Genomic DNA, 15,933 nt, shown 5'->3' on the forward strand with positions numbered 1-15,933 from the left:
GGTGTTTTCTCTAAGACAACAACATCTAAAGTCCTCTTCTGCTTTCGTGGATGCTGTGGGTGCATTTTGCTTCAGCGCTGTTGCTTCACAGTGAGACGGTCCCGGGTTCTAACCCAGCGACTGGTTTGTTCCTTTCTGTGTGAACTTTGGTGTGAATATGCAGTGTAACCCTGAATTGGATAAGTGGAAGAGGATGGATCGACAGACTTTTCTTATGTTTTTCTAAGGGGAGACACGAGTGTGCGATCCGTCTTTCTACTAAGTGGACATTCAGGGAAATACGTGTGGTAACCTGATGATCTTTCTAGTGCCACATTTATCCTATTATGTCAACTTCTAAGCCCTCATATTTGCATACAGGAGTGTGTTGCATGGATGAAGAGCACTTCCACTCTAGGTCGACTTTCTATGGCAGTACTGAGCCAGTAGAAAGAGGATGTAAAGTAAGTACCTTCATCATTTTTGACTGGAGCTTCTCTCCTGATGGATGATGACTGAGTGGGTGGAGAGGAAGATGAGAGTTGTCGGCTGTAATCTTCTTTCTTTTCTCTGCTGAGCTCAGGTAAAGGACAGATAGGATCTCTCTAACTGGACAAAGTAGAGCATTATTTATTTTCCTCCTTCACCAGGACACTATATGAAAAATACATAATGATACATGACTAACCAGAAGGGCTGCGCCATGTCATACTGTTCACGGTGATACCAGTATAATGTTGGCCAATGATAAGAAAATGAAATATGACGATAGAATATGGATAAAACGCGCATGCGCAGTGCCTTTGTTTTCATACACACATGGCGGAAAAAGCACGGCGGCGACGGAGGGGGAAAGCGGATCGTTGAATGAAACAGATGAACCAGAACTGGTTTGTAAAAATGCTGCAGCTTCACTGGTGTGGAACTGGTTTAGCTTTCGTCCGTCAGATACACAACAAAGCACTATTTTTGGTAGAGCATGCTAGCGGGCCGTCGTTATTACCGTGTTGTTTGGAAAACACGGTGCACTTAAAATCAATCCTTTGATTTTTCTGAAAGTCGACAGAGCCCCTTATAATCCCGTGTGCCTTATGTTTGAACTCTGGTTGTGTTTACTGACCTCGAAACGATTTTATGTACACGGCGCTCGAAAATCTGTCACGTTTCAGTACGACTTTGCTAAGCTACGAAGCCGCAGCCAGTGTTGCCGTCTCCTCAGTAAGGAAAATCGCTATTGGCTGTCCTAAAAGTCGCTAAATGACGTCATCACCTAATTTGCATAATTGGTCATGCTAATGTAATTGTAACCTACGCTGCTGGAGAGAGAAATAACATCGTGGAAGAGACATAAAGTGAGTAAAAAACGTCCTAAATGCATTTAGAATTTATTTAGAACTACAAATTAAATTTATTTTAGCAATTATTGTTTTTTTAATGTCACAATTCCAAACCTGCTCGTTTATCCGGGCCTGGACCGGCAAAAGTGACCCGAAATAGGCACTCTGGTGGAGTTACTTTGTGTGTGTGAGTGTGTGTTTATAAGTAGTTTTAAACCTTGTGATCCACAAAACAGCATAACAGTAAAAGAAGAACTGACTGCGTTACAGTCAGTGCGGGAGCAGCAGCTTAGCTCATAAGCGATTCATTTGCCGTTTGGACGCACAGGTGTGAACGTCTCCTGCCCTGATAGCAGCTGGGGGAGGACTATCCTCCGCCCCTGAGCGCTTTGGCACGGGTGAGGTGCCCACAGCAGCACCGCTGCTTGTTGAGAGTAAGAGCGATACACGCTTTCACGTCAAAAAGTCGTCATAAATAAGTCTCCAATAATACCAGAAAAAGTCGCCAGATTTGTCGCTCTTTAGAAAAAAAAGTCGCTAAGGTGGTCTGAAAACTCGCTAAATATAAATATAGCGACAAAGTCGCTAAGTTGGCAACACTGAGCCGCACCGCTTGATGGATTGTCGGAGCATTACGGCTATCGTAGGCGGAGCCTCGCGGAGTGATACGTACTGCGCTTCAACATAATGTTACCATATTGTGTGTGTTTAACCTCTTTTTATGTTTTGTGGATATTATACATGGTTATGCTGAGGATATGTCGGCCAATTTCCACTGGAAACGCCTTTTGGTTAAACTGTCAGTAAGGAATTTACATTTGCACTGTTACATTTTTATATAACTTTAATGCACATAAAAGACAGCTGTTTGTTTAAGTGAAAATACATTGATGGGTTTTTTTTTTGCACTAATAAAGTTGTGGAGTCGTAAAATATTTTATCTAGTGTCAATTATATCGTTATTGCAAATTTTCAAATGTATATCGTGATAAATATTTTTGGTCATATAGATAGATAAAACTTTATTAATCCCTCGGGTGGGTTCCTCTGGGAAATTTGTTTTTCCTTTTTCTCGCTCAGTAATTTGCTCAAGTCTTCTAACCTTATCGCGCTGCTCTACTAACCAGGCATTTCAAAGTCCTGGGAAAACCACGTTTGCATTCTGACTGGCCCACAAAAAAGGATTTCAGACTATGCAGGGAAAAAGTTGGAGCGTGTCATCTTTATTTTTAATACAGTATGATAGATTCTTTATGATGGAGCTGACATTCTCATTTGACCTAAGGTTAGAGGATATGACGTTCATCAAAAGCTGAAATGAAAAGATCGACTGATTCAAGTTGACATTTTCCCAAAACAACAAGAGTCAGGATCAAATTTGTGACTTTTCCAAGCTTCGGAGCAACTCAAAGAATTTAAGAAATGTTTTTCATTCAATCGTACGTGTACCTGATCGTGTGCTCCAGCACCATTTACAGGTAATCACAAACCTTTTGTGACCGAGTTCTTTCTGCAGTATCGACGGCGTCAGTTTCTACTGGATGATGAGAGCTGATTACAGCAGGAGAGGGTGATCTGCACTAGTCTGGTTAGTTATGGATGCGATGCATAAGTGCAGGCCTTCAAGGGCGCCGAATAGGCTGCCATGTGACAGAGCATGCGGCTGATAGCGTACAGAAAGACTGGAACTCAGCGGGGGGTAGAGATTGTTTTGAACTGTAGCGCTAATTAACAGCCCTCGCACTGAAAGAAACTCTTCTCCGAGCCTGTCTAATCAAACTCGCGCCCGCCCCTTCTGTCTGCCTCCTGATGTCTTTTTCCTTTTTCTCGCTCAGTAATTTGCTCAAGTCTTCTAACCTTATCTTTCCACTTTTAATCCATGAATGGTGGGGAGCCAAATAAGGGATGCTATCCAAGCATTTTAACTAATGACCATCAATTGAGCAGAGCTACAGATAAGTGACAAAAACAATAAAATAATAAAAAAAACTAAACCTTTCACTAATGAAGTGATGGTATTCACTGTTCTTTTACACTGAAGCAGTTAATTTTGCTTTTGGTCCATTAGTCTGTTTAGAGGGAAGCTTCAGATCATCGCGTCGAGTGATCGTCTTTGTCCTGAGGTGTCATCTTTGACAGTGACAGGAGCGCTGGCATCTTCCAGGACAACCTGTGAACTCGTCGACTAGTCTGCTGACTTAGCTTCTTCTCTTTGCCGGCTTCAGCTGCGCGTCTTTTAACAGGTACAAGAATCCATGAACACATCACTCCAATTTTAGCCAAACTACATCGGCTCCTTGTTAAATATTGCATAGATTTTAAAATTCTTTTGTTCACTTTTAATATTCTGAATAATTTAGCGCCCAGCTATCTTTCTGAACTACTCCACTTATACAATCCCAACAGAGCACTTAGATCGTCCAATCACAGGCTCCTAGCACAACCTAGGTCTCGAATAAAGTCGAGAGGTGACCGGGCCTTTGCATCCGTGGCACCCGGACTCTGGAATAACCTCCCTGCTCATATTCGTACTGCCGAGTCGATCCAGTCTTTTAAATCACGTCTTAAAACTTATCTTTTTACTTTGGCTTTTGATTCTGTCTAGTTGGCTGGTCCAGCTTGTTGTGTTGTTACCTATTGTTTGTTTTCCTCTTTTATTGTTTGTTTTAATTGTCTCATGCTTTTACTGACTGTGAAGCACTATGGTCAACACTGTTGTTTTAATATGTGCTATATAAATACATTTTGATTTGATTAGATTAGCCTCTGGAGGCAGCAGCTTTTGGGGTGCAGTTAAACATAACCTTTGAGAAGGATCGGATCATCTACCTTAAAAATCCTTTGCACGCAATGTTAAAGGTAACCCAAGTTAAAGATTTCATAGCGTTTGGCCTCTTTCTTTTTGATTTTTGGTCACCCAAAGATAGTTTAAGGCACTTTCACGTGGGTCTGACTCCCCAGAGTCTATGTTCATCTCGTCTCTACTTTATAGAGTAGTTTGATATTTAGTGGTATTGCTCATTGTTGAGTATATTGTTCTGTTTGCTTTGTTTTGTTTTGTGAAGAAAATTGTCAGAGTGTAATTTTGGTTGCCTGCCCATATTATCAAAGATAGGGGGCAGGTATCTATAAGAATTTATTCTTCTTCCTGCTCCTTTTCATGCATGGAAACAGTGTTACTTTAATTGAAAGGAAGGTTGTGTATGGGAATGAATTACTGCTGTAGCATGTGTGAAACAAAAAAATAAAATATACCATCTCACATATGTGGAACCCCTCTGCATGATGGCAGTTTGACAATTTTGTAATATACCAAAACGTCCAATAGTTACAGCTTCTTTATGCAACAATAATGGTAATTATTATTTCAGTTCAATTCAGTTTATACACGCCAAATCACAACAACAGTCACCTCAAGGTAGATCTACAATAATAGATACAGAGAAAAACCCAACAATCATATGACCCCCTATGAGCAGCACTTTGGCGACAGTGTGAAGGAAAAACTCCTTTTTAACAGGAAGAAACCTCCAGCAGAACCAGGCTCAGCTCTTTAATCTTGAATATTAATATTATAATCCCCCATGCTGCCAAATATAAAATCTCAGCTGAAAATACATATCAGAATAGGTATGTATTTTAAATAGATATCATATTGTAGACTTTATAAAAGTACGTTTTATGTTTACATCCTAAATTGTTGACACAGACAGTGTTGGGGAGTAACGGAATACATGTACCGCCGTTACGTATTTAAAATACAAAATATGAGTAACTGTATTCCGTTACAGTTACCGTTTAAAAAGGTGGTATTTAGAATACAGTTACTTTGTTGAAATAAATGGATTACACGGCGGTACTTCCCTGTTTCATATTGTGGCGGGTCAGGACTGTTTGGGTTTTGTTTGACAGCTACGTTCTGTTGTTCCAGGCGGCAGCGTTACGGTTGCCATGGTTACAGGGTGACGCTCTCTCTCTGCGTGTTTCCTGGGTGAGAGAGCGCCTGTTGTTGTTGTTGTGCTAAGCTAACAGGCAGAATGCTACAGGTATAGCTCTAAAGAATGTAGCATCATAGGCAGTGTAGTCCGTGCTGCAGGGAGAATGGACTGCCATACACGTTATGTGTCTGTGAGCGAGGGAGGGAGAAAAAGGAAAAGTACGAGCTGTCATCGAGCAGAAACGGGAGCTGGAAGCATGTAAATATAATAATAACCACTGCAGCCAAGAAGAGAGCCTGACGAGCCCAGTTGTAAGTAAGCTATTAAGACTCGACTGTACACCGTGTTCGTGTTTTCCTCCGAAACAATAAGTTCTGTTGGAGCAGCCTTTCAACGCCTCTCTCTGTCTCTGGCTAGCAAAGTTGACCCAGACAACAAAGTAAAGCTAGTTTTCGGCTACGAGCCGACACAGAACCCACCGTATTAGTCAGAGGTCCCTTTACTACGGTTCGGAGCCGCGGACCTTCAGTAACAGTAATAAATCACAGCAATAGTACATTCATGTAGTTGTAAACAGCATGATAATATATTAAGTAATCCAAAGTATTCAGAATACGTTACTCTCATTGAGTAACGTAACGGAATACGTTACAGAATACATTTTGGGGCATGTAATCTGTAATCTGTAATGGAATACATTTTAAGAGTAACCTTCCCAACACTGGACACAGTTCTTACTAAAGAGTTTTACACTGGCTCAGTGTCACCTCCCACCCACATTTCATGTATGTAGCTGTAAATATTTGATAAAGTTACTAAAGTGTTTGCTGTATGCAGTCTTTAGAAATCTCCATATTTCATTGTAGTTTATTATATTCAGATAGCATTTTGTTAATACCTATGAGCTGCTGAACTCGTAGGACACAAGACTGAAGAACCAGCTGCAAACAAAGAGAAACCAAACGCAGTAATTCACCGCTCATTATTTCCTTCTAAGCCACAGATTTGCAGTCAGCTGGTGGCGTACTGTGGTGAAGGTGAAGCGTTTGAAGCTCTTTGTTGTCTGCAATTAGACTAAACGGCGGGAGCTGCTGCTGCTGGCTAGCTGTTGTGCTTGTTGGATGAGTAGAAACTGTGTGTGTTTGTTCATAAACACAGACAGTGTCGAGTTTTGTTATGAGCTGCTGCTGATATCTTCAGATCATAAGACAGTCAAAGGTAAAAGACTGTTGGCTTCATATCCTGCAGTTCAGCTGCTGAAGAGTCACAGGTCCTGTCACTGTGCTACAGATCAACACGGCAATTTCACCGGAACAATTCATAAAATGAAAGCTTTGAGCTTTTCCTGAGGTTTATGCTGGGACTTGCTTATTTAAGATCTCATTGTTATGCAGACGACTCACAGATTTACCTGCCAATGAAACGTAAATGTGTGAGTCTTCTGAAGGTGTTACTGGATTGTTTGGAGGATGTTGAGGCATGGATGGCTTTAACCTTTCTTAATTTAAATGAACAGAAAGCAGAGGCCACTGTGTTTGGTCTCTGTGTTTTAAATGAAAAAAAACAAAACTTTGCGATGAACTTAGGAGGAATTTTTGACGCTAATCTAACGTTTGATGAACATTTGATTAATATTGTAATCAAAACTACTTTCTTTCCTCTCTGGCTACTTGCAAAAGTGAAGCCATTCATCTGTTTTAGAGACTTAGAGAGAGCTATCCATGCCTTCATTTCATCTCGACTTTTGTAAGAGTCTTTATTCAGGTGTCAGTCTGTCATCAGTTAGCCGACTGCAGCCGGTCCAAAAAGCTGCAGCACTGTGCAAGTGAGATCACATATCTCCCATACTAGCATCCTTACACTGGCTGCCAGTTAGTTTTTAAATAGATTTTAAGATTTTATTATTCATATTTAAGACGCTGCACGGGTTAGTGATCTTGCAGGAGTGTAGCCGTTCAAAATATAAGAAAGGTATGAGGATGCTGAGGTTTGCAGGCTGAATGTGTCATGATTGGCTGTGTGCAAGGAGGAAAAGAGAGGACCCGAACACAGACGTGAAGGCAAAACCTAAACTCAAAATGCAGCTTTATTGCTCAGAATGGAAAAGACGATACAAAAACTATACTGGAAACATAACTAAACACACGGGGAAATGCACACAAGTATGAAGGAGATCGCAATGCTGGAGAGAAGAAAACAAAAGGCTTAAATACACAGGGAATGACGAGGGAGCAGGAAAGTCATGAGGAACACAGCTGGGGATAATTACACACAACGAGACAGGATGCAAAGCTAAACATAACACATGAGACGAGGTACCTTCAAAATAAGAGAAGCAAAACAAAACATGGCGCACACAGACAGGAGACTACCAAAGTAAAACAGGAAGTGACGGGAAGACGCGCAGAGATGCAGACAGATACACAGAAGGAGGCACGGAGGACAAAGATCTGTTATGATTCTTTTCTTACATTTTCTCCTGTCGTCCTATGTTTTCATCTCTTTTGATTGTCTTAAATGTACTTTGACTGCTACATTATCGTTTTTATTGGATGCAGCAGGTTTTGAATGATTGAAGTGTAACTTTTTGCTTCTTCCTTTGTGCACTTTCCAACAAATTTCAATTCCAACAAGTCTGCACGCAGGGTTTGGATGATGTTGTGTATTTGCTGGCATATGCACTGCTCTACACAGCGACTCCTGCACTTTGTGGTGTTATCCAATCTCCAAATGCTAAAATTGTCCTTAATATAATATATGCTTTCTTCATATTACATATCATAACTTGCACACTGGCGTATTTTCTGAGCGGCAATAACCATAAAATAATATATTTGTAAACAAAGCCATTGTTGGACTACTATTCATTAATTCTACATTGTGCTTTTGTCATTTTTGTTTTCTCTGCTGAGCATCAGCTTAACTGCTCATGGCTGACTTGATCTAGAGGCTGACTTAACAATTTGGATGTTATTTCCTTTTTTCTGAGCAGGTTCAATTCCTCCAAGCATAATGTTTGTGTGAGGAGCCACAATCTCTGCGCCTGGGTAATGTTCCTGCTGAGAAGCTGCACTTTTCTAAAGCTTTTTAATGACAAGAAATGGTAAAGAAAATAAAGTGTCAGATTAAAAATAAAATAGAAATATCACAGACGGTCATTTTTTTGTGGTTGCGTTTAAAGTCTTTGTCTTTTTGGATTACAAAGCTGGTCGATGTTTCATAAAAATACTGTTGAACAACCAATCTGTGCACAAATCCTAATTACTAATTCGCTCCGTTTCTATTGTACTTGCACTCATTTGGCTTTTATTGCTTCACCAGCTGCCAAGTGTAAAAATGCCTCCTGATAGCAAAGTGCTCTATAGGATGTACACAACGTTAACTGTCTTTGTTCCTTTCTCTCGATGCTTTTCCTCCGTGGCTTCACTGAAAGCCTTTGAATAAAAGCAAAAACGGTTGCCAACAAATCTTAAAGTGAATTCTTTTCACATCTGCGGGACAATAAATGCCGTTCTTCAGCTGAGTATTTAAGCTAATCTCTTTGGCCTGTTGCATTATATCCCATAAAAACGTTGGAAAGCGAGAGAGTCGACCTAAATGACGCCACCATTTAAAAACGTCACATCAACAGCAGCTTCCTGCTGCGTTTGCCAGCATTAAACTTTTGAAACGCACCATTAATATTCACCTGGTGTGTCTCAGCCCATCAGCTAATAAACTCGACTCTTTGTTTGCACACAGCATAAACGGATATGTCAGTTTTGTATATTTTTGGAAAGGCTACTCTATAAATTATACAGTGGGTGCGTGTTTTCCCATGTTGTGCTCCACTAGGAGTTTGGCGTCACATTGCATTTGTAACCCCGCTCTCACCACTGACCCATTTTTGCCTTGGTTTGCACAAACTGCAGCGGCCCGCAGCGTCAAGCTGACCCAGTAGCTCTTGGGACACCTGGCCGGTGGGGCTCTGGAAGCCGGACAAGAAGTGTAAAATACAGAAGCTTTGAAATGGCTCTGATTTAAAAGATTAAAACACCTGATGTAAATTTATATTCCGAGCAGTAAACATGATTAAATCGGATGCAATACTGAACCACTAATATTTCAGCCCTGATGTTTTTCAGCATTAAATTCCTTCATTTTCCGTCTGTTTCAGCTTTCATGCTGTTTTATTCATCACAAGCACATCTACATGTTTTTTCTTCATTATAAAAAGACAAACACAAAAGAATAAACATAATTCCAGGATCTGAGATGCTGGAGGATGCTGACACAAACACGGGTTCGATAATTTCTTTGTTTATCTCAGTGTTGGGATTTTTAAATCCACTCTAAGCAGTTCCAGAAGAAGATCCATCACTCCAACCGGGGTTTCCCTGCCTTGAATCTTGACCTCATCCTGCAGTAATCTCTTCATGCTGCGTTCCAATTTGGCCACTTCGACCTCGTCCACTCATTCTGCGCCGGCTCTCCGAGAGAACTCGTTTGCACGGTGTGGAAAAAGGTCACCGTCTCCGAAGCGGCACGCTGATGCAGACCTGTCATGTTTGGGAGTCGGCGAGGCATTTTATTGCTGTAAGATGTGAAAAGTGTCAGTACTTGGACAAGCCCCTTCGTTTAGTGCGACCTTCCACACGGCAATATCAGCGCTTGGCAACACTTTGGTTTTTGTCACAGGGGATACATGTGGGCAAGGGCACAGTGAGAATGAGCTCTCAGAATAGTCGAAGGGCATGTTATGTCACGACGTTAATTGATGAGACTAACTGATGACATAATGTAATGATGGCAGTCTTCCATGCCACTTCATCACCTCTGGCTTATGAGAAATGCAGGGAGAGTTTGCGCACCTACAGCTCACGGAAAGAAAAACGGAAAATAGCGCTCACGCATGCAAACATTAGCAAAGAGCACGTGAACACACATGCACGCTGTACGTCCTCCCCTCGTGTTTCTCTTGCTGTTTCCCCCCCCGATCGTACTATTAAGATCGGTGCAGCCGTTATTTAACCCTTTAAGACCTACCATAGAACCAAGTCCGCCAGAGCTTATATTATATGTTTACATGCTGTGGAGCCATTTTTGGGAGCATTTCAAGTTGATATACATCAATACAACCATTATAGCCCAGATTTTAATAATATGTCTGCATTAAGTAATAGTAATTACATAAATTGCAAAAAAGTGCAATAAACTACAAAAAAATTGAAAATCGTTTTTGTTTTTTTAACATATATTTCTAGTTAGAGAAATTTAAGAGGCTTATCCCTCAAAACTGTAAATACAAAAAAGTTGCACAAAATAGTTTCCCACCACAGGAAATTTATTTTGAGTGTCTTCATAGTTTTATTTTTGAAATACACCAATTTTTATACACTGCAGGAAAAACAAAAATAAATATTATTGTGCAAATTTGCAAAAAAGCAGCATATGCATCAAAATAAACTATTTCCAGCAGTGCAATATGAGTCCTAAGCATCTCAGAAACCACACAGAAAGTCAGAAAGTCAAAGATAACTTTTAAAAACACCAGTATAGGCTCATGAGGCCCTGATGGTAAAAAACTACATTTGACGTCACTTCCGATTTCAGACAGGTCATGGCGGACATGTGATAGTTCACGCTGATGGACGTAGGAAGTGTTATGAACAGCTGATCGGATCAGGAAAGCGTGTTTCTGGAATTTTATGTTCTTGTTGCTGCAAGTGCTTTTTATGCAGTTTTTGCAAAGCTATATGTGGAAGGAAACTGTGACCGAGGACAAGCTGATGGCATAAGATGTAAGTACAACTCCTCCGGTTTCATATGCAAAAAAAATTATTGCGCTAGCTCACGTGGTTGCAGAGCTACAAGGATTTAAAAATAGTTACGCAAAACAGAGCGTGCTGCTCTGACCGGCTTTAAAGGGTTAATAAAACATTACCGGTCAGCATATTATGGCGAATACAAAGCAGAATTCCAGCTGATTGTTCGTTCCACACAACAGCCACAACTGGCTTCTGTTAAACTGCAGCGCTTTGCCTTTGGGCTCCTTTTCGTCTCGTCTTGTAGTTTAATTAAATCTATAAACATTCACTCATAAAATCCCCCCCCCCCCTCCATATTTAAAGCTTCTTCATCAACAGTGCAAACTTGAGGCTTTGTGTGCTTTAAGCTTGAGGGGTTGTATGGCAGCTTTTAATTTTGCTCTTTGTTATGTAGACCAAACAGAGCGAACGCTCCTCAGAGAGCCCGGGCAGAGATGGGATGCGACTCCTCGGGCCCTGAATCCTAATGACTTGTAAATAAATATATAATGTCATCACTTCATTAATTGTACCGCGGATCCCACAGCGAACGTGTTTCCTCTCACACTGAGTCACCCCTTCGAACCACATGGGGTCTTATGCGAGTTGCCAGACGACTGCGCGCGAGCGTGTGCTCCTGTTGACACAAACTCATAAATCTAGAAGCAATGTTTCAGCTGAAATCAATAGATTTATTATAGGGTCTATGTTATGTGGCATCAATCAATTGGAATACTGTATTAAACCCACACAGATGAGTCATAGTTCTTATCGTCAGGAAGAAACAAAGGCCGACTACTGGATGCAACAGCCTGCGTGTCACTCTGTAGTCATCCCACACTCCTTACGAATGAATAGAGTCATGCCACATAGGTATGGGATAAATGCGCTGTGCATTTCTCGTGATATAATGATCCACGAAGCGGCATAAATATGGATTGTTTGCTTTTCTGGCCGGGGACGGACTGACTTTAAATAGCCCAATTAGTATTCTTGGCTGGGAGGCAAGACAAAGCTGGCAACGTCTGTCCCTCAGTCTGGAAAAGTGCTCCTCCATGCTGAAGATACAGCTTTGGTCTCATGCTTCGACGGTGGAACAGACTGTACACACAGACACAGATGAAAGTGGCGATGTGAAGAATTCCTTGATGGAGAGTTGCTGGAAAATCCCCTTTTAATTCAGTCTGATCCCGGGTATTACACTCGAGGAGCTTTGCCAATTGTCGTTTAGCTCAACTTGATTTTCAGGTATTTAACACTCTTAGAAAATCTGCATATTTCCAACACTATTATAAAATGTCAGTGTTGTGCATTTCACAGCCGCTGGTAATGAATGGATGCGTTTAACGGTAGCGTGGATTAGCTTCGTACTGGTGGATCTTGGTTCCCAGCTTGAGCCGGTGCCAGTACATGCGTGCGAACGGCGGCTGAAAAGGAGTTTCACGTGCCGAAAGATAAAAAAAAGAATACAAAGGTTATGAGTGACAAGACGTGCCGTACGTGACAGCATCGCACTTTGATCTGATTCCCTTTGATTTCTTTTTAAGGAGAAAACTTACCATTATCAAGTAAATGTGACAGTGGATTAGAATAAAACCAGTCAGTTTTAGACTGGTTTCACAATCTCCCAGGAAAGAAAAGGATTGATTTGCAACAGTGTCCATCTTCCATAGGAAGTGATAGTGAAAACATCTCTGACCCTTGATTTTCATGATTTTTTATTTTCTATTTTCAGCAGTTGGTCCATTAAATATGATTCCTCTAGTAGCAGAAGTCTATGGATGATCTTTAAAAAGATGTTTCTGCCTGTTTTATATTGTCTGCTTTGCCCTTTTATTATTTGTTATCTTATGTGCAGCACTTCTTCTGTCTAGAAAGGTGCTATAGAAATACAATTTTATTTATTTATTTATTTATGTTGCTTTAGGTAAATAGAAAAAAGCAAAAGGTTAAAGTCAGTTTTTTCAAGCTATTAACCCTTTAAAGCCGGTCGGAGCAGCACGCTCTGTTTTGCGTAACTATTTTTAAATCCCGGTAGCTCTGCAACCACGTGAGCTAGCGCAATAATTTTTTTTGCATATGAAACCGGAGGAGTTGTACTTCCATCTTATGCCATCAGCTTGTCCTCGGTCACAGTTTCCTTCCACATATAACTTTGCAAAAACTGCATAAAAAGCACTTGCAGCAACAAAAACATAATATTCCAGAAACACGCTTTGCTGATCCGATCAGCTGTTCATAACACTTCCTACGTCCATCAGCGTGAACTATCGCATGTCCTCCATGACCTGTCTGAAACCGGAAGTGACGTCATTTTTGCGGAAATGTAGTTTTTTACCATCAGGGCCTCATGAGCCTATACTGGTGTTTTTAAAAGTTATCTTTGACTTTATGACTTTCTGTGTCGTTTCTGGGATGCTTAGGACTCATATTGCACTGCTGGAAATAGTTTATTTTGATGCATATGCTGCTTTTTTGCAAATTTGCATTATAATATTTATTTTCGTTTTTCCTGCAGTGTATAAAAATTGGTGTATTTCAAAAATAAAACTATGAACACACTCAAAATAAATTTCCTGTGGTGGGAAACTATTTTGTGCAACTTTTTTGTATTTACAGTTTTGAGGGATAAGCCTCTTAAATTTCTCTAACTAGAAATATATGTTAAAAAACCAAAAACGATTTTACATTTTTTTGGAGTTTATTGCACTTTTTTGCAATTTATGTAATTACTATGCACTTAATGCAGACATATTATTAAAATTTAGGCTGTAATGGTTGTATTGATGTATATCAACTTGAAATGCTCCCAAAAATGGCTCCACAGCATGTAAAAATATAATAGAAGCTCTGGCGGACTTGGTTCTATGGTAGGTCTTAAAGGGTTAAGAAAACCTGGTTTCAGCCAGAAATTTACCCACTGAGCACTTTCCATATTTCCATAAATATAAAATAAAGCTAAAAAGTACATGGTTGTCAAGGCGAGTGTTGAACTAAATTTGATATATAAATGTAGACCTTTTAGACGTCTGAATAGCAGCAAGTAATTGTTTCAAATTTGTGGCAGCCATAAAGTATCAAGCTGCTCTCACAAACGAGTGTGGCTCGGTGGTGGAGCAGTAACCATTGTTTCCTCGCAGCAAGGTTTAGGTTTGAGTCTGCCGGTCATCATGCTGTCATGGAGCAAGAAGTGTCACCATCCATTTATTCATGAATACAAAGTCTAAGCTGTTGACAAATGACTGAACTGAAAGCTGGTAAAATCCTCCACCACGCTAAAAGGAAGCGCACGAGGTTCGCAAACACGTGTTTCGCCATTTCAGTTCAAGTTAGTGTTTAACTCACTGTTAAACCAACGAGTCACCTTATATCAGTTTAAACTAAACTCATTATGTGCATTAAGATGTTGGCTTTTCTTTATTCTTTAATTAGACAAATTCCTTCTGTAGTAAATTAGCAGCCTAGAAACGCAAAATGAACACAGTAAAAGTGTGTTGATGAAGACGACTCAGAAACCAGAACATTGGGAACAAATACGGAAACGTTCGCGTTCATCGTTACCCGCCAACCTCGTGTAATCTTATGCAATAAGATTTGCAGTCCAACATCACAAAGGAGGTCAAGGGATTCTGATACATGAAGTAACCCTCAGCTTGACGGCGTACACACATTAATCTCAAGGTTAATCAACTTCTCTTTCATAAATCCACCTTTCTTTTCGTCGGTTGCTTTAATTTAGACCTAAGGTGAACAAGCAACTTCAGGGTCGCGATTAAAACCCACGAAGCAAGAATGTTTGCCTTCCGCTGGTTATTAGTGTATGCAAAGTACAGCATGTTGGCTGCTTCAAGGTTGAAGTGATGTTTCTTTTACTATTAGCTCTGCCGCTAGTTAGCAGGGCAAACGTAATAGACGCATTTAGTGGGTTTTCATTAAGCTCGCTCGTGGGTAAACACGCAGCCGAGGCCACTCTGGTGTGACGCTGAGCACAGGGCAGAAGACATTTTTCTGTCTGTTTGACCCCATTTGACCCTCCGGTCACCTCACATTTTTTTCATCATGCATGGCAGCACAATTGCACACAGAGGACTAACTATAAGCATAATGACTCTCTGGGCTGAATTCACTTAAATTGAATTCCACAAAATAATCACCCCACAATATAATGAGCCATTACCCATTTACAAGAACTGTCTCATTCATCTTCTAAAAGGCCTATTAATTTGCCCGTAATGTATTATCTTTACTATCAAGTTTAAAATCAGGAATTTGTTCATGGACATATAAAAGTTGCCATTATGTGATGTTAGAAATTCAACTCTTTATTTTAAAGACATGACCCTCTTTGCTTTAGCTTTGAAGGTAATGCAAAAAACTGCTTTTACAGAGCTGCATGAGTAGGCAGCAATAAAAACAACTAAATATATACCTTCGGGGCGATCGTGGCTCAAGAGTTGGGAGTTCGTCTTGTAATCAGAAGGTTGCCGGTTCGAGCCCTGGCTCCGACAGTCTCGGTCGTTGTGTCCTTGGGCAAGACACTTCACCCGTTGCCTACTGGTGGTGGTCAGAGGGCCCGGTGGCGCCAGTGTCCGGCAGCCTCGACTCTGTCAGTGCGCCCCAGGGCGGCTGTGGCTACAATGTAGCTGCCATCACCAGTGTGTGTGAATGTGTGGATGATTGTGTATAGTGTAAAGCGTTTTGGGGTCCTTAGGACCAAGTAAAAGCGCTATACAAATACAGGCCATTTATCTTTCATATTTTATTGGTTTTAAAGACATCAGCAGTGTGTCCTGTTTCGACTAGTGTGCTTCCGTGGAAAAATGTGTCCTGGAAGCTTGATTGTGGATTGATTCCACTGGAGCTGATTTAAATACAGGCAAAAAGAGCAAAATC

At 40.7% G+C, this 15,933-nt stretch overlaps 1 protein-coding gene and 2 long non-coding RNA genes across 3 annotated transcripts in view; 2 read left to right on the forward strand and 1 right to left on the reverse strand.

Moving 5' to 3' along the window:
• sorcs3a (sortilin related VPS10 domain containing receptor 3a) overlaps positions 1-15,933 on the forward strand; it is a 299,340-nt gene that overhangs the window by 28,009 nt on the left and 255,398 nt on the right. The window lies entirely within an intron of this gene.
• Positions 1-15,933, reverse strand: part of LOC146516124 (uncharacterized) — a 64,720-nt gene that overhangs the window by 22,110 nt on the left and 26,677 nt on the right. The window lies entirely within an intron of this gene.
• Positions 672-15,915, forward strand: LOC146516126 (uncharacterized). Its single transcript, XR_014874446.1, has 2 exons — positions 672-15,509; positions 15,550-15,915. It is a non-coding gene; the product is annotated as an uncharacterized LOC146516126 (long non-coding RNA).

This window comes from Neolamprologus multifasciatus, chromosome 6, assembly GCF_963576455.1.
Source record: "Neolamprologus multifasciatus chromosome 6, fNeoMul1.2, whole genome shotgun sequence".
Classification (NCBI taxonomy): domain Eukaryota; kingdom Metazoa; phylum Chordata; class Actinopteri; order Cichliformes; family Cichlidae; genus Neolamprologus; species Neolamprologus multifasciatus.